Genomic DNA, 19,637 nt, shown 5'->3' with positions numbered 1-19,637 from the left:
AAATTAGCCCGGTGTGGTGGCACATGCCTGTAACCCCAGCTACTTGGGAAGCTGAGGCAGGAGAATCGCTTGAACCTGGAAGGCGGAGGTTGCGGTAAGCCAAGATTGTGCCATTGCACTCCAGCCTGGGCAACAGGAGTGAAACTCTGTCTCAAAAAAAAAAAAAAAAAGAGTAAAAATGCTATTTGCTATTCACAATAGCAAAGACCTGGAATCAACCTAAATGTCCATCAATAATAGACTGGATAAAGAAAGTGTGGCTCATATACACCATGGAATACTATGCAGCCATGAAAAGGAATTAGATCGTGTCCTTTGCAGGGACATGGATGGAGCTGGAAGCCATTATCCTCAGCAGACTAATACAGGAACAGAAAACGAAACGCAGGGCCAGCCATGGTGGCTTAGGCCTGTAATCCCAGCACTTTGGGAGGCTGAGCAGGCAGATCACCTGAGCCTGGCCAACATGGTGAAACCCCGTCTCTACTAAAAATACAAAAATTAGCCAGTCATGGTGGCGCACACCTGTAGTCCCAGCTACTTGGGAGGCTGAGGCACGAGAATTGCTTGAACCTGGGAGGCAGAGGTTGCAGTGAGCCGAGATTATGCCACTGCCCTCCAGTCTGGGTGACAGAGTGAGACTCTGTCTCAGAAAAAAAAAAAAAAGAAAGAAAAGAAAGAAAAGGGCCGGGCGCAGTGGCTCACGCCTGTAATCCCAGCATTTTGGGAGGCCGAGGCGGGTGGATCATGAGGTCGGGAAATTGAGACCATCCTGGCTAACACAGTGAAACTCCGTCTCTACTAAAAATACAAAAAATTAGCCGGGCATCGTGGCGGGCACCTGTAGTCCCAGCTACTCGGGAGGCTGAGGCAGGAGAATGGCGTGAACCCGGGAGGCGGAGCTTGCAGTGAGCCGAGATCATGGCACTGCACTCCGGCCTGGGCAACAGAGCAAGACTCTGTCTCAAAAAAAAAAAAAAAGAAAAAGAAAACCAAACACGGCATGTTCTCACTTATAAGTAAGAACTGAATAATGAGAACACATGGACACGTGGGGGTAACAACACACTGGGGGCATGTGGGAGGGCTAGGGGAAAGAGAGCATCAGGAAGAATAGCTAACGGATGCTGGGCTTAATGCCTAGGTGATGGGTTGATTTGTACAGCAAACCACCCTGACACACATTTACCTATGTAACAAACCTGTACATCCTGCACCTGTATCCCAGAACTTAAAATAAAAGTTGAAAAAACAAACAACAACAAAAAAGTGCTTTTTTTTTTTTTTGGAGACAGAGTCTTACTCTGTCACCCAGGCTGAAGTGCAGTGGCTGCGATCTCAGCTCACTGCAACCTCTACCTCCTAGGTTCAAGCGATTCTCACACTTCAGCCATCAGAGTAGCTGGGATTACAGGCGTGTACCACCATGCCTGGCTAATTTTTGTATTTTTAGTAGAAACGGAGTTTCACCATGTTGGCCAGGCTGGTCTCCGACTCCTGGCCTCAAGTTATCCAACCACATCAGCCTCCCAAAGTGTTCAGATTACAGGTGTGAGTCACCGAGCCTGGCTGTGACCTTGACCATTTTTGATCTAACAAAATGGCAGTTTCTTATGCTTTGACATAAAAATGGATCAAAATGTAATAAAAATAGAAGGCTGGGCCTAGTGGCCCACACCTGTAGTCCCAGCACTTTGGGTGGCCAAGATGGGAGGATTGCTTGAGCCCAAGAGTTCGAGACCAGCCTGGGCACCGTAGTGAGTCCTTGTTTCTACCAAAAATTTAAGAATTAGCCAGGCATGGTAGTGCATGCCTGTAGTCCCAGCTACTTAGGGAGCTGAGGCAGGAGGTCCTAGTTACTTAGGAAGCTGAGGCAGGAGGATTGTTGGAGCCTGGAAGGTGGAGGCTGCAATGAGATGTGATCATGCCACTGCATTCTAGCCTGAATGACAGAGTGAGACCCTGCCTGGAAAAAAAAAAAGTTACATATATTTATGTATGTAAATATTTGTCTCATTTTATATAAATATTTGTTTTGTGTATTTCTACACATTAAAACCATAGTAAGCATAACATTTGTTTGTTTATTTTTGAAACATGGCTCTCCCTGTTGCCCAGGCTGGAGTGCAGTAGTACTATCACAGTTCACTGTAACCTCGACCTTCTGGGCCCAAGTAATCCTCCCACTTCTGAGTAGCTAGGACTCTCAGGCATATACCACCATGCCTGGCTACTTTTTCGATTTTGTAGAGACGGAGGTCTCATTATGTTTCCCAGGCTGGTTTCAAACTCCTGGCCTCAAGCAATCCTCCCACCTCTGCCTCCCAAAAGGCAGGGATTACAGGCATGAGCCACCGCACCCAGCCTAAACATAACATAGTTTTGTTGATTGAGGAAGCACTTCCTTCTTCTTTCACGAGACATTCATTGAGCACCTACTGAGCACTCTGCTCCTTGCTGAGATATAAGGATGAGTAAAAGTTATTCCTTGCCCTTGATGTTCTTAGTTTAGTAAGGGAGATGAGCACCTTAACAGATTATTACTCAGAGAGACTGTGTGTGCAGGTATTAAGAAGGAAGGCCCTGCCTGGGTGTGGTGGCTTACATCTGTAATCCCAGCACTTTGAGGGGCCGAAGTGAGTAGATCACCTGAGGTCAGGAGTTCGAGACCAGCCTGACCAACATGGAGAAACTGTCTCTACTAAAAATACAAAATTAGCTGAGCATGGTGGCACATGCCTGTAATCTCAGCTACTTGGGAGACTGAGGCAGAAGAATCGCTGGAACCCAGGAGCCAGAGGTTGCGGTGAGCCGAGATCACGCCATTGTACTCTAGCCCAGGCAACAACGGCAAAACTCCATCTCAAAAAAAAAAAAAAAAAAAGGCCCTGAGGTCAGACAGACCCAGATGTTTAGTCTGTTCTTCACCACTTTTGCTAAGTGCCAAAGCTCTCTTAGCCTTGTAGGAATAATAACAGTACCTCCCAGGATTCTTGTGAGAGTTAAATGTGACAATGCATGTGAAGTTGCTTAGCATTGTACCATCCTTAACAAGTACTCAGGAAATGCTGAGTATTACTATATGTGTTAAGTGCTATTTACATAATTAGATGTGGTTGGTACTTGCTTCCTTTGAGTGGAATTAGGTCAACTGGTTTTAATTATAAGCAACAGGCCAGGCATGGTGTCTCATACCTGTAATCCCAGCACTCTGGGAGGCCAAGGCAGGTGGATCACCTAAGGTCAGGAGTTCGAGACCAGCCTGGCCAACATGGCGAAACCCTGTCTCTACTAAAAATACAAAATTAGCCAAGTGGGGTGGCACATGCTTGTTGTCCCACCTACTCCAGAGGCTGAGGCAGGAGAATCACTTGAACCCTGTTGCAGTGAACCGAGATCATGCCACTGCACTCCAGCCTGGGCAACAGAGCAAGAGACTCTGTCTCAAAAAAAAAAAAAAAAAATTATAAGCAACACATGACAGTGACAATGGTTTATAGTGAACTTGTTTGCTCCTCATACCAGTTTAGAGAAAAATCTCATCATCTTTTCCTAGAAATGGCAACTGTTGTCAGTCAGAAGTGCTGGTCCAAGAAAGTGGCTGAACAGATTGAGCACACCTCTCAGGAGTGAGGCTGGCTTTTCTATGTCCTCAACATTCTTTTAATGCTTTTGATTAAAAAAAAAAAAAAAAGGGGGGGGGGGGACTGAAACAGGAACTAATGGATTTGATGATAATCAAGAACTCAAATTCTCTTCTCCAGTTCACGTTTGTCTTCTCAGACAAAATAGTTATTGCCAAGATGCCCAGGCACGTGAATGCCTTTAATAAAACCTACTGAATAGTCTTTCCTTCAATAAATACTATTGAGCCCTACAGTTTGCCAGGCACTGTGCTAGGCTCTGGGAGTATGAAGGTAAGCAAAACCACAGGTTGGTGGTGGAGACAGACATTCTTGAAATAAGCCTCCACATATGTAGTAACAGTTGCTCTAAGTGAGGAGCTTAGAGCAGGGGCCCTGATTTAGGCTGGGGCATAGGTTTTTGGAGGCAGGGAAGAGTTCATTTAGGGAAGTAACATCTAAAAGTACCACTTACCCTTTAGAAGAGCTGGCGATTTTCTCTTTAATTCGAAAACCACCAGCAAGTTTAGGAGATAAAAGCTTAGTCAAATAAATTTTTGGTTACTATATGGAAAACGCCATGTTGATATAAATTATTTGTTCTATCACCCAGCTGTATTGATAACATTAAACATGGCCTTTCCATTTGTTATTGTGCCCCAATGTGACTCTCATTTTATTAACTGTATTCAAAATAAAACCATCCACCTTTAGAATGATTTTATCCCTATTAACACACACATACAAATGCATACTTAATTACAGTTCTTTACATACAACAAACAAGTTGGGAAAAATTTAGATGGTAAAATGAAATGGTTTCTTTCTTGTCTGGGAGAGACTCCTTGTTCTGGAATGGTATTTCACAGATAAATATGGTGTTTCTCTATGATCTTCCTTTTGGGTTTTTGGTAGTTGAATGGGGAAGGGTGTATTTCAGCACCCACTGAAAACTGCTTGTCTTGTAGGAAGGATTATAATACACCAAACAGGCCAGGCGCAGTGGCTCATGCCTGTAATCCCAGCACTTTAGGAGGCCGAGGTGGGCAGATCACCTGAGGTCGGGAGTTCGAGACCAGCCTGACCAACATGGAGAAACCCCGTCTCTACTAAAAATACAAAATTAGCCGGGCATGGTGGCCCATGCCTGTAATCCCAGCTAGTAGGGAGGCTGAGGCAGGAGAATCGCTTGAACCTGGGAGGTGGAGGTTGCGGGGAGCCGAGATCACGCCATTGCACTCCAGCCTGGGCAACAAGAGTGAAACTCCATCTCAAAAATAATAATAATAATAATAATAATAATACACCAAACACTGTGTAAAAGTGGCATTTTCACCTCACACCTAAAATCCCACCACTTTGGGAGGCCAAGGCAAGAAGATCACTTGAGCCCAGGAGTTCAAGACCAACCTGAGCAACATAGTAAGACCCTGTATCTACCCCAAATTTAAAAAAAAAAAATTAGCCGGGTGTGGTGGTGAGCACCTGTAGTCCCAGCTACTGGGAAGGCTGAGGTGGGAGGACCACTTGAGCCCAGGAGTTCGAGGCTGCAGTGAGCTATGATTGTGCTAGTGCACTCTAGCCTGGAGACAGACTCTGTTTCCAAAAAAGAAAGAAATAAAGTCGTATTTCGAGACTTCCTCAGAAATATGTTAGATTTCCCAAAATGCAGTAAGTTAAAAAAAAAGTTTAGCTATTTTAACTTGTTATTTGAACATTTACAAGACTATGCACACATCTTTTAGCCTTAAATAAATAAAAGATTGATTTTTGAAAATAGAGACCTGTTTTCTAGATATGGTAAATGGAATCTGCTCAGAATCACTGGATGCTCTTTACTAATTTCCCACATTATGACCACTTCTTTTTACTTGTTTCTCAAGCAATCAGTAAATGATATATTCATCAAACTTAAGAGAGTAAACAAAATGTATCTCTTCCTAAGAAAAACAACTGATGGCTTCTTTAGCCAGTTGGATTACAGCAGGTCAGTGAGATCATAGCAAGTAGCCTGATTATGTTGTACTGATATTCATCACAAGAAATGAACTAATCTACACAAATCTTTTGCTGCAAAATAAATGAACTCCTTTGGTGGAACATTATCACAAGATCAGAATGTGCCACTTTGTCAAGGACGGAATGAACACAGCGTAGCTTTACTGTAACAGCAGGAAACCATTATTTTGTGGCTCACAGCAGTCTTTCAGTTGATGTTTTCTCTCAGGATGAAACCCAGATCCAAAATGCCATCAAAAGTACCCACAAACCGGGTGCGGTGGCTCATGCCTGTAATCCCCGCTACTCAGGAGGCTGAGGGCAGAGGAATTGCTTGAACCCGGGAGGTTGAGGTTGCATTGAGCCGAGATCATGCCACTGCACTCTGGCCTGGGCGACAGAGCGAGACTGTGTCTCAAAAACAAAAACAAAAACAAAAACAAAAAACAAAAACAGAAAACAGTAACCACAAATGAGCTCTCTGATTAGAACCATTGATCATTAAATTAGCTAGAAGCCCAAGAATTTGCTATGTTTCAGCAGTCATGTAAGTCATGTGAAATATTTCATAATACAATGTAATGAAAGAATCAAGTAAAGTCATAACAATGATATTGAACTTTTTTTTTTTTTGAGACGGAGTCTCGCTCTGTCGCCCAGGCTGGAGTGCAGTGGTGCGATCTCGGCTCACTGTAAGCTCCGCCTCCCGGATTCACACTATTCTCCTGCCTCAGCCTCCTGAGTAGCTGGGACTACAGACGCCCGCCACCATGCCCGGCTAATTTTTTGTATTTTTAGTAAAGACGGGGTTTCACCATGTTAGCCAGGATGGTCTCGATCTCCTGACCTCGTGATCCGCCCGCCTCAGCCTCCCAAAGTGCTGGGATTACAGGCGTGAGCCACTGCGCCCGGCCTGATATTGCACATTTATTGAGCTCTTACTATGATCCAGACACTGAGCTATGCCCTAACGTATATTATTTTTTGTCATTTGTACAATAAACCTAGAACAGTTTACTCATGGTTTCTTCCCCAGTTCCCTAGATCATCGATGAAGGAACAGGAACTGATTGTACCAAAACACTTATATGGTAAGCTTGATCAATGTGTTTGATTTAGTATCTATGCTGGGCTGAGAAAAACATGCAAAGCAGTACCTACAAATAAGAAAACAGGAACTAAGCTGGGCATGGTGGCACATGCCTGGAGTCCCAGCTACTTGGGAGGCTGAGGCTTCCCACGACCGCCCCTCACATTCATTAGTTCGCTAGATCAGATCGGAGAACTCGGGAAAATGGCGTACTTACAAGACTGCAGGTTTACTACAAGGGCCAGAACTCAAGAAGAGCTGGATGGAAGCGATGCACGGGACAAGGTCTGTGGGAAGGGGCGCGGAGCTTCCATGCCCTCTGGGCGCGCCACCATTTCCAGGACCTCCGTGTGTTCACCAAACCGGAAGCTCTGGTTTTTACGGAGGCTCATTACTTAGTCATGATTGATTAAACCACTGGCCATTGGAAATTAATGCAATCTCCAGCCCCCAGTCCTCCCCTGGAGGTGGAAGTTGGAAGTTGGGAAGCGGGCTGTGGACACGATTTGTAATGAATGCAAGACACCGGTGTTGGGCTGCTTTTTTTTTTTTTTTTGAGACAGAGTCTCGCGCTTTTCGCCCAGGCTGGAGTGCAATGGCGCGATCTTGGCTCACTGCAAACCTCCACCTCCCGGGTTCAAGCAGTTCTCCTGCCTCAGCCTCCCGAGTAGCTGGGATTACAGGCATGCGCCACCATGCCCGGCTAATTTTTTTTTTTTTTTTTTTTGTAGTTTTAGAAGAGACGGGGTTTCACCATGTTGGTCAGGCTGGTCTTGAACTCCTGACCTCAAATGATCTGCCCGCCTCGGCCTCCCAAAGTGCTGGGATTACAGGTGTGAGCCACCGTGCCCGGCCTGGGCTCTTTCAAACGGAGCAAGGTTCAAGTTTGTGCCTACAAAGGGGGACAAAACAGGGTTATCTAGGAGGGAGGAGGTCGATCTGGTAGCAAGAAAGAACTAGGGTGGAAGGTGAGTTAGGGAGGTGTCCGCAATAGGAAAGGAAACGCGCTGGAGTGGGTGCAGTGGATGGAGGGGTGACAGGCTTTGAGGGGCTGGCAGCATCTGAGGTCCACAGTGCCACGTGTACCGAGGCACTGAGAGGAGCAGAGTTTTCCCCTTTTGTAGTAAGGTAAGCCGGCCGCCTGACCTGGATGGGTTGAAACCCAGCCCCCCGCCGCTGCCACCACCCACCTCCCCAATCCCCACCCGAATGAGGCGGGCGCCCTGGGCGAATAGCTATGACGCCATCCAGCCTTAACCAGGTTAGTGCGGAACGTGGTGGCGCGCCTGCAGCCCCAGCTACTCAAGAGGCTGAAGCAGGAGAATTGCTTGAGCCCAGGAGATTGAAACTGCAGTGAACCATTATTGCGCCACTGCACTCCAGTCTGGGCAACTGAGCCAGACCTGTCTTTCAAAAACAAAGTGAAAACACACACACAAAACCAAGGCTGTGATCCTATGATCTTTAGCCAATCTGACTTCACCCCTTTTCAAACAGTCTAAAGATTATTTAAAAAAATATATTTCATACCGTCTTCTCTCTATAGCCTCCATGTCACCCCATCCCTTCAAAAAACTTAGTAGAACCTAACAGAACCTTAGGGTTTCAGCGCTTACTGAATTTTAGACATCAACAAGTCCAATCACGTGTAATGTCTGATTTCCTGCTTAAAACCCCTCACTTTAAGGTTGCATCATTAAACATCTCCAAGTATGAGAAATGTACCACCCTCTGACATAGCTTTACAGTAGAATGAAAGCTCCATAAGTTCTGTGTCCTACTCTCTCTCCACGGCCTAGAATACATAGTAGGTGCTGAATAAATAATTCATTTAATTTAGTTTTTAAATGTTTAACAACTACAATCTTTAGGAAATTCTGCCTTACATTGAGCTAACATTAGCGTCCCTCAATTTTTTGAAGCCAGTTTGAACAGTTCCCTCTTCCAAATGCCAGCCCTTGGGCATTTGAAAAAATTGTTACCCTGCTCTTTCTTTTCTAGGATAAATAGCTTCCACCAGTTTGCTCAATGCTCCTCACATGATATAGTTTCTCTCCATCCGGTTCCCTCTCCTCTGGACATATTTCAGTTTATCATTGTTTCTCTTAAACTGTAATTCCCAGAAAAGAACACAGTACCCCTAGGTGCTGTCTGATCAGTTCAAGTAGAATTGGATAAACACTCCCCCAATTCTATTAAGACAGCCGAAGGGCAAAATTACTCTTTTTTTTTTTTTTTTTTAGCTGTCTCATCCCGTTGTTGACTCACATTGAGCTCAAGGTCAAGGAGAAACGTTGTGTTTGGGCAGAAATTTAGGTTGTTTAAATCACAGAACAGGTCATCACAGGGCACTAATTGTGATGCCCTTGGTGAATGGTTCAAAGGAAATGTATATGAAAAGTGGTTGTGTGGGACCCCGCTGGGGTACACTACATTTACTTCCTTTTCATGGTGAAAAGGCACTAAATAAGCCCTTAGTCAATATTACATATCTCTTTAATGTAGAATTATGAAATCCATTTTAAGGAAATAATTCAGGGCCTGCAATTTCTGCCTAGACACATTATCTGCTAGGAAAACCTGTTGGAGAAGATTATTTGCTTTGCATGGCAACTGGCATAAAGTTCAGTGCAGGTGTTGCTCAACAAGTGAATGCTGACCAGGCAGGGTGGCTCACACCTATAATCCCAGCACTTTGGGAGGATTACTTGAGGTCAGAAGTTTGAGATCAGACTGGCCAACATGGTAAAACCCCATCGCTACAAAAAATACAAAAATTAGCCAGGAGTGGTGGCGGGTGCCTGTAATCTCAGTTACTCAGGAGGCTACGGTGGGAGGATCCCTTGAGTCCAAGAGTTTGAAGTTGCAGTTAGCTATGATTATGCCCCTACACTCCAACATGGGAGAAAGAGTGAGACCCTACCGCTAAAAAATAACAGTAAAAATAAAACGAAAGAAAGAAAGAAAAGGAAAAAACATGCTTTGTCTGATTTTGCCTTGTTAGAGAAAATCTGTGATGAGAACAAAAGATACAGGAAATTATTCTAAAAGTAGAATTTTTAAAACAAAATTTTCTTGTATCAGATGGTTTTTTACTGTGTTCCTTCCAAGTTCCTTGTCAGAAATAAATTGCCTATTAGGTACAATGGCACATGCCTGTAATCCCAGCTACTCCAGAGGCTGAAAGGGAGGATCTCTTGGGGCCAGGAGTGCTAGCGCAGCCTGGGCAACATAGCAAGATCCCATCTCTATAAAAATAAATAAAAAGGAAAAGTGCTTGTGTTATGTTTCAGTGAAGGTATATTGTATTACTGGTATAAGTGTCAAGATATTTATGACTGTTTTCTTGAATTTGAATACCTGGAGATGTACTTGGCTTTTGAATTGTCTAAAGTATTGACACCATAGACAGTGCAGATATGTGCCTATATCCATCCTTTGTATGACCCACCATTCTTTTTCTTTCCTTGGTGAGACGGAGATTTACTCTTGTTGCCCAGGCTGGAGTGCAATGGCGCCATCTCGGCTCACCGCATCCTCCGCCTCCCAGGTTCAAGTGATTCTCCTGTCTCAGCCTCCCGAGCAGCTGGGATTACAGGCATGTGTCACCAGGCCCGGCTAATTTTGTATTTTTAGTAGAGATGGGGTTTCACTGTGTTTCCCAGGCTGATCTCGAACTCCTGACCTCAGGTGATCTGCCCGCCTCAGCCTCCCAAAGTGCTGGGATTACAGGCATGAGCCACTGCGTCCGGCCGACCCACCATTCTTAATGGCCTTTAGAAGGTCACTTTCATTTCCCTCAAGTACAAGACCTTTGTTTCTGGGACAAGGTGATTAATATCAACTATGAAAGAAAGATTAAGTAAATTAAAATGACTTACTATATAGCTATTGGTATATACTCTTCGTGTCCAGAAGCAATTTACAATATATCAAGAAGTGTCTCTACAGTGGTTCTTGCCCTCTCATTTCTACCACTGGTTAGAGAATAGGTATGTGGAAAAGATGTCATAGGGCCGGGCACGGTGTCTCATGCCTGTAATCCCAGCACTTTGGGAGGGCGAGGCAGGTGGATCACCTGAGACCAGCCTGGCCAACATGACAAAACCCCATCTCTACTAAAAATACAAAAATTAGCCAGGTGTGGTGGTGGGTGCCTGTAATCCTGGCTACTTGGGAGGGTGAGGCAGGAGAATCGCTTGAACCCAGGAGGCAGAGGTTGCAGTGAGCTGAGATTGAGCCACTGCACTCCAGCCTGGGAGACAGAGCAAGAGGCTCCATTTCGGGAAAAAAAAAAACAAAAAACAAAAAACCAAAAAATGCCGTAATACAAAATAGGCTAAGAATAAAGAAAAGAGTGCTTAAAATATGTTTTCTATTTTAAGGTCATGTATTTCACCATTGAACCAGGATCTTTTCCCTTCCCTCCTTTGCCTCTTTCCCTCCCGGCATTCTTTCTTGCGCATGTGCTCGCACTCATGCTCGCTCTCTCTGTCTTCTTTCTCTCTCTTTAAATGAGACAGAGTCTCGCTCTGTTGCCCAGGCTGGAGTGCAGTAGTGCGATCTTGGCTCACTGCAACCTCCACCTCCGAGGCTCAAGCAATTCTCTTGCCTCAGCCTCCGAGTAGCTGGGATTATAGGCATGTGCCACCACGCCCAGCTAATTTTTTGTATTTTTAGTGGAGATGGGGTTTCACCATGTTGTCCAGGCTGGTCTCGAACTCCTGGTCTCAAGTAATCTGCCCACCTGGGCCTCCCAAAGTGCTGGGATTACAGATGTGAGCCATTGCACCCAGCCTCCCTCTCTCTCAAGGAAAAAAGAGGAGAAAAGAAAAGGGGGTTTGGGCTATATGCACAAATGCTCTCTCTCTCCCTACATTCTAGTTATGTGAACTTAAATACGAAGAACTAGTTGGGAAGTGGAAATTCTGTTTCTTCTAAAATTCTACAGCTGTTCTGGGCACCGCTGATGTTTATAACCTTCCCTCACAGATGTTACATTTTATGAACTGTGACTCATTAGGGTGGTTCTAGCATCTTTAGATGGACAGAAATCCCCAAAGGCAGGATGATTACATAAGTCTGCTTCACTCAAAACCTGAAATATTTGAATAGAATATTTCCTGGGGGAAAAAAAAGCAGTAAGACTTTGCCATACTTTCACGAATCAGAAACACTAATAATTTCAGTTGGTTCTTTTCTGTGGGAGGAATGAGGGAGGTACAATATTCTTGTTTGGGAAGGTTTTGTTTTCATTTGCAGAATGTTTTTAATTTGTATAGGCTTTTTGGTTTGGACCTTGATCTATATTTTTGTTCCAATGTGCAAAAAACCATTTACTGGAAGACATTGTTTGAATGTCCACTCTGTGCAGGGGACCGGATTTGGTGCTAGTTTGAGGCATGGAGAGTAATAAAAGAGCTAGAATATACGGTGCTGCCATCTTTGAGCTTCTCAGTTAGGAAACACCAGGGGCAGAATCATAAAAGTTTAGAATTAGATGTCACCTGTATTTTCCACATGAGACACCTGGGGTCCCAATTGGGCCACTGACCCACCCAAAGTTACATAGTTAGTGATATTCAGAGCTACATTTTAGAACCATCTCTCCTAAGTTCCAATGCTTTTTCAGCACACAGGACTGCCTAATATCCACGGACTTAAACAGGATCAAGTGTTACGGCAGGTCAGAACTAGGATAAGGCAATTGAGGCAAAATTTAACAGGGCACCAAAAGCCTCAGTAATTAAAATTAATGGAAAATAATCCATGATTAACAAAATATCAAATTTTTAAACAAAGACAAGGTCCTACCCAGCTCTTCCATAACCCAGCTTCGCCTGTCTCACCCTAATCTCAGCCCTCCATCATACAATCTGAACTTTTGGGTGGATCAAGGGGGAAAACCAACATGGAAAATATTCCACTGGCTGGAATCCCTGGATGTGTAGAGTGAGCTGTCCAGGTGTTCGAAGATGGATCACAAACCTTTGTGCACAACAGTGTATTGAGAGAAAATGGCTCTCATTTGTTTTAATTAAAAAGTGATGGCAGTTTTGAGGGTAAAACTACAAGAAGAAAGTGAGACTGGGTTGAGCATGGTGGCTCACACCTATAATCCCAGCACTTTGGGAGGCCGAGGTGGAAGGATTGCTTGAGCTCAAGAGTTCTAGACCAGCCTGGGCAACATAGCAAGACACCATCTCTACAAAAAAATTTTTATAATTACAATGAAATTTTTTAAATGAAACTGAAGAGTAAAGGGGAAACTCAAGATGTGATAGTGGGTCATAACCTCTACAGGGCACTGCTCCCATAATGAACCCCATTCCATTCAAGAGCACTGCTAGGCAGAGCACAAAATGGAATCCCCAGAACTCTACAAAGGGGTTTAGTTGGAGGGCTTTGATTACAGCAAGATACTGGGTTAAAATTTTTCTTTCCCTGTTTAATTTTCTTCTCTCTCATCCATGTCCTGTGCCTGAAGTGTTAACCAGCACCTGGATTTGCACCATTTGAAAGTACCCTTGCCCTTAGAAAACCTAGAAGAAAAAAACCTAGAAGCAATCACACTGGGTCCCAGAAGAAAGGACAGGCCCTTGGACAAATGCAGTCCTACAGGTTCACATAGGAGTCCTATAGGTCACCAAGAGAGACTGAAAGGGCATGTGGGACTTAACCAGCTCTGGAGCAGTAAAGAATATGCATTTGGGCCGGGCTCAGTGGCTCACGCCTGTAATCCCAGCACTTGGGGAGGCCGAGGCAGGCGGATCATGAGGTCAAGAGATTGAGACCAGCCTGGCCAATATGATGAAACCCCGTCTCTACTAAAAATACAAAAATTAGCTGGGCGTGGTGGTGCGCACCTGTAGTCCCAGCTACTCGGAAGGCTGAGGCAGTAGAAATCGCTTGAACCCAGGAGGTGGAGGTTGCAGTGCGCCGAGATCACGCCACTGCACTCCAGCCAAGGCAACAGAGCAAGACTTGGTCTAAAAAACAAACAAAAAAAGAATATGCATTTTCCTGAGTGTCCTCTCTTCATTTATTCCTCAGAATCCAGCTGCCAGAGGCTGGATAAGAGCTGGTTTACGTCTGGCAATTTGGTTCTTGTAAAGTCATCCTGCAGTGACTTTTAACAACAGAGTCAGAACCAGCCCGAGGAACAGAGCAGACCCTGGGCAAACGTGGACTTCTGACGTAGTACTAAAATAAAGCTATGATAAAAGCTCAAAATTAAAAACTGTTCTTACAAACTGGCTGCTCCACCGGGCCTGGTGGTGGAGGTGAGAAGAGGGGAGTGGTGAGGAAGAGTCTGAGAAAGAATCAAAGTCGCTTTCTTTTCCATGCATCGTTCTGGGCTTCCTCCTATCAAGTCATCCTCCTCTGCAGGGAAGAATGGTTTATTTTGTGTTTTGTTTTGTTTTTTCATTCAGCCACAGGTGCAGCTCTAGAAAAGGAATGTAGACTTATTCTCTAAATTCAGCATCGCTCTCTCCTGGTTTAAACACTATTTATTTATTTATTTATTTATTTATTTTTATTTTTATTTATTTTTTTGAGACAGAGTCTCACTCTGTCGCCTAGGCTGGAGTGCAGTGGTATGATCTTGGCTCACTGCAACCTGTGCCTCCAGGGTTCCAGCGATTCTCCTGCCTCGACCTCCAAGTAGCTCGGATTACAGGCGTGTGCCACCACGCTCAGCTAATTTTTGTATTTTTAGTAGAGATAAGGTTTCACTGTGTTTGCCAGGCTGGTCTCAAACTCCTGAACTCAAGTGATCCGCCCACCTCAGCCTCCCAAAGTGCTGGGATTACAGGCATGAGCCACCACGCCTGGCCTGGTTTAAGCACTTTTGAAGAAGGATTCTTGTGCCCCAAATGCCTGGCGGTTAAGAACATAGGCATTTACCAATTTAGATAAGAATGCTAATCATGCCACTGAATAGTTTTTGGGGTTTTGTTTGTTTGTTTGTTTGTTTTTGAGATGGAGTTTCGCTCCTGTTGCCCAGGCTGTATTGCAATGGTGTGATCTCGGCTCACTGCAACCTCCACCTCCCAGGTTCAAGGGATTCTTCTGCCTCAGCCTCCCGAGTAGCTGGGATTACAGGCATGCGCCACTGCTCCCAGCTAATTTTGTATTTTTAGTAGAGATGGAGCTTCCCTGTGTTGGTCAGGCTGGTCTCGAACTCCCGACCTCAGGTGATCTGCCCGCCTCGGCCTCCCAAAGTGCTGGGATTACAGGCGTGAGCCACTGCGCCTGGCCTCTGAAGAGTTTTTATAAATTCTTTAATTTTCTTGATTTTCAGCTTCCTAATCTGTAAATAGAGAATAAGAGCTCAAAAACGATATCCATTATCATAGAGTCTTGCCCTTGAAGGATGATGTGAAAAGCCCACTTAGTGCATGAGTCAGTGCCTTCTGGAGTATCCCCAGCCAGCAGCATCCAGGCTGTGATCAAACTCCCTTAGTGCCCACCCAATGCAATGCATTCTGCTTGCTTGCTTGCTTTCTTGGTAGACTTTTAACTTTCTGGATATTAAACAGATGCAACGTCTTGCTTCTCCTAAGTCAAAATTTTCTTGACTATTATGCCAACATTCTCTGCCCTAGCATCTTCAAGTATCTGAAGATAGTCATGAAACTCCTTAAGTCTTCCTTTCTCACTGGTTCCTTAAGCATTCCAACAAAGACTAATTTCAAGTCCCCTCCATCACCCTGCAGAGTTCTTTCTTTTGCACTGCTTTTGTTTTCCAATGGTCTCTCCAGTGTCCGTTTTGCAGAACTCAACAAACTGTTCCAAATATAGATTGGCCATGAGAAAATAGTGTTGCAGTTGCTACCTTTGTTTTCATTACCATAAAATAATTTAAAATGTCTATGATGCATCGGGCGCGGTGGCTCACTCCTGTAATCCCAGCACTTTGGGAGGCTGAGGCGGGCGAATCACGAGGTCAGGAGATCGAGACCATCTTGGCTAACACAGTGAAACTCCGTGTCTACTAAAAATACAAAAAAAATTAGCCAGGCTTTGTGGCTGGTGCCTGTAGTCCCAGCTACTTGGGAGGCTGAGGCAGGAGAATGGCGTGAACCTGGGAGGCAGAGCTTGCAGTGAGCTGAGATTGTGCCACTGCACTTCAGCTTGGGCGATAGAGCGAGACTCCGTCTCAAAAAAAAAAAAAAAAGTCTATGATGGCCCAGTGTGGTGGCTCATGCCTGTAATCCCAACACTTTGGGAGCCTGAGGCAGGCAGGTCACTTGAGGCCAGGGGTTCAAGATCAGCCTGGCTGACATGGTGAAACCCTGTCTCTACTAAAAATACAAAAATTAGCCAGGCGTGGCTACTTGGGAGCCTGAGGCACGAGAACTGCTTGGACCTGGGAGGTAGAGGTTGCAGTGAGCCATATTATGCCACTGCACTCCAGCCTGGGTGACAGAGCGATATTCTGTCACCAAAAAAAAAAAAAAGCCCATAACGAATGTCTTAAACCATTAAATCATCATAATAATGAATCTGGCACCCACATTGTTTAGTTGTGGTCAACGAGCAAGTCTTTTAACCTGTGCTTTATCTTTTATGTCTACATTTTATCCTATACTCCTTTGTATCTCCTCCTAGGAGAAAAAAGGCACAAATATTTTCAAGCATAATCTGTACGAATGAAAGGAAGTTCTAGAATTGTCCTCCTCCCCCTCCTTTTGCTGCTGTGTTGAAACAGCATTACTGTTGCTACAAAAACAAGTTTCCCTTCCCTCCCCTTCATTGAGTTCATGTATTACCTCTCCGGATAATGAACAGTATTGTTTTGTGAAGTGGCTGCAATCTCAATATATTCTGCAAGGTCCCTGATTACTGTTCCCTCCCCTTTAGGAGAAAGCCTTCTCTTTCTTTAAGAGAGGAAGTATCTTGATGTAAATTAAAATAAGAATACATTGACCACCAATTCAGTTTCCACCCTAAACTGGATATTCTCCCTGGACTTCTATCAATGTCACTGACAATGAGTGATTGAGAACCAAAACGTCTTCAGTGCCAAATAATGATGAAATAGAAAGCAGAGATACAGGAGTACAAATTTCCACCATGTTCCCCGGTGGAAATTTTGGAAGCCTATCTTGGCCTGCAGAGATTTCAGGTCATGATTAAATATTCTAGTCTCAGACATAGTCATTTTTAGCCTTTAAAAAATTTTTAAACCATGGGTAATATCTATTTATGAGAAGTTTTATAATCTGGTAGGTACCCTGCTATGATGCTTGCTTCCAAAATCAGTCCTTTGTTACGTTACGATACATAACATTGCCCAGAAGACACTAAAGAGGATGCAAGCTTTAGTTCTGACTCTTTATATGGATGAACATATCTGCAACATAAACTAAACATTTCAGATCTCTAACAGTTGTCCAGTCACATGCCCTACAAATGTAAAGTTACAGAAGTCCTGTGCCATCAAGGTTTCCAAATTCAGTGCCCATATTCTTCCTGATAAAAAGTTACTTGTATACACAGAAATCTCTTTGTAAGAAAACACAGCTGGGGCCAGGTGTGATGGCTCACGCCTGTAATCCCAGCACCTTGAAAAGCTGAGCCAGGTGGATCACCTGAGGTCAGGATTTCAAGACCAGCCTGGCCAACATGGTGAAACCCCGTCTCTACGAAAAATACAAAAGCTAACTGGGCGTGGTGGCGGACACCTGTAATCCTAGCTACTCGGGAGGCTGAGGCAAGAGAATCACTTGAACCCAGGAGGTGGAGGTTGCAGTGGGCCAAGATCGTGCCATTGCATTCCAGCCTGGGTGACAGAGCAAGACTTGGTCTCAAAAAAAAAGAAAACACAGTTGGCCCTCCATATCTGAGTTTCACAGATGAAAAATATTCAGAAGAAAAAAAATCAATGGCTGTATCTGTACTAAACATGCCCAGGCTTCTTTTCTTATTGTTATCCCCTAAACAATACAACAACTATTTTTATAGCATTTACATTGTATTAGATGTTATAACTACTCTAAAGAGGATTTAAAGTATATGGAATGATGTGCATAGGTTATATGCAAATACTATACTATTTTATATCAGGGACTTGAGCATCCTTGGATTTTGGTATGCGTGGGAGGTCCTGAAACCAATGTCCTGTGGATACTGAAGGATAACTGTACTAATTTGGAGATTTCTCTCTACTATGATCAAGACTTTCAAACATTACATTGCTCATTACATTACATTGTTACATTGTGATTCTTTCCAAGACTTGAGATAAAGTTTGGGAAGAAGTTACCACTTGTTTCAGTTTATGAAATAGAAAAAAAAAAAAGTGGTAGAGCATGAGATAAAGACCTAGACTGTATCCTTATAGCAAAGGTAAGCAAGGAGTTTTTGTTTTGCTTTGTTGTGTTTTGTTGTTGTTGTTTAAGAGACAGGGTTCTCACTATGGTCTTGAAGCCCTGACCTCAAGCAGTCCTCCCACCTCAGCCTCCCAAAATGCTAGGATTTCAGACATGAGCCACCATGTCCAACCAAATAAACAGAAAAATTAAAATTAAAATTAAAAATAATAAAATATAATTGAATCAAAATTCAAATAAAATTTATTTTATAAAATAAAATAATAAAATAATAAAAAATAATAAAATAAAATAAATAATTTTTTTTTTTTTAAAGAGAACGCCAGTCCCGGTAGCTCATTTTTGCAATCCTAGTACACTGGGAGGCTGAGGTGGGCAGATCACTTGAACTCAGGAGTTCGAGACCAGCCTGGGCAACATGGTAAAACCCCATCTCTACTAAAAAATACAAAAAGTAGGCCTGGCGCAGTGGCTCATGCCTGTAATCCCAGCACTTTGGGAGGCCGAGGTGGGCAAATCACGAGGTCAGAAGTTCAAGACCAGCCTGGCCAACATAGTGAAACTCCATCTCTACTAAAAAAAATACAAAAAATTAGCCAGGTGTGGTGGTGTGCGCCTGTAATCCCAGCTACTCAGGAGGCTGAGGCAGGAGAATAGTGTGAACCTGGGAGGCGGAGGTTGCAGTGAACCGAGATGGCGCCATTGCACTCCAGCCTGGGTGACAGAGCGAGACTCTGTATCAAAAAAAAAAAAAAAATTAGTTGGGCATGGTGGCACATGCCTCTGTGGTCCCAGCTGCTGTGGGTGGCTGAGGTAGAGGATTGCTTGAGCCCTGGGAGGTCAAGGCTGCAGTGAGCCAACATCACACCACTACACTACAGCCTAGGTGACACAGCCAGACCCTGTCTAAAAAAAAAAAAAAAAAAAAAGTAAAGAAAGAGAAGTAAGAGAAATATAGTACTATACAGTACGATATTTTCTCACCACTCTTAACCAGATATGGTGATAAACATGGCATTTTGGGGCTAGACACAGGGGTCCCCAACTCAGATGCCTTCAGAAGGCAGACATATAATAATGTGTGAACTCCATGCAGATTCAGTATTTTTTTTAACAAAGTCCACAAAACAAAACATGTTTTTGAATCTCTACTTAAAATCTTCTCACCCTTCTCATGAAGTAACTCAAAGAAGGCCCACTCTCTCTCTCTGCCTTCCCCTTTATTCTCTACTGCTTTTAAAAGTCCTAAGCTAAAACTTGTAGGTAATGATCAATACCTACAATTATCGAGCATGCTTTGTGTGCCAGGCACTGAGCTAACCACTTTTTAAGGATTTCCTCATGTGATCATTACAGCAACCCCATGAGTTAGGTGCTATTACTATTCCCATTTTAACAAGTGAGGAAACAGATTTCTTGGTAGCAGGTAATTTGTCCATGATCCCACAGCCAGAAACAGGAAGGACTGGGATTTGAGAGCAGGCAGTCTAATTCTACAACCCATAGACCACGATATTGCCTGATATTTACATTATACATGTGTGTTAATTATCTTAAAGTCTTGCAAAGGAATTAAGCCTAAAAGTT

General features: G+C 43.8%; 1 protein-coding gene and 1 long non-coding RNA gene across 4 annotated transcripts in view; one reads left to right on the top strand and one right to left on the bottom strand.

Annotated features, from left to right (window-relative positions):
- Positions 1-7,230, bottom strand: part of LOC134808000 (uncharacterized) — a 68,450-nt gene extending 61,220 nt beyond the window's left edge. The window contains exon 1 of the long non-coding RNA XR_010149833.1: positions 6,929-7,230. This is a non-coding gene — a long non-coding RNA (uncharacterized LOC134808000). The remainder of the gene's footprint in view (positions 1-6,928) is intronic.
- Positions 1-19,637, top strand: part of CMKLR2 (chemerin chemokine-like receptor 2) — a 42,671-nt gene that overhangs the window by 7,341 nt on the left and 15,693 nt on the right.

This window comes from Pan troglodytes, chromosome 13, assembly GCF_028858775.2.
Source record: "Pan troglodytes isolate AG18354 chromosome 13, NHGRI_mPanTro3-v2.0_pri, whole genome shotgun sequence".
Lineage (NCBI taxonomy): Eukaryota > Metazoa > Chordata > Mammalia > Primates > Hominidae > Pan > Pan troglodytes.
Note: the sequence above shows the minus strand (reverse complement) of the source record. Positions and strands in the feature narration are given on the sequence as shown.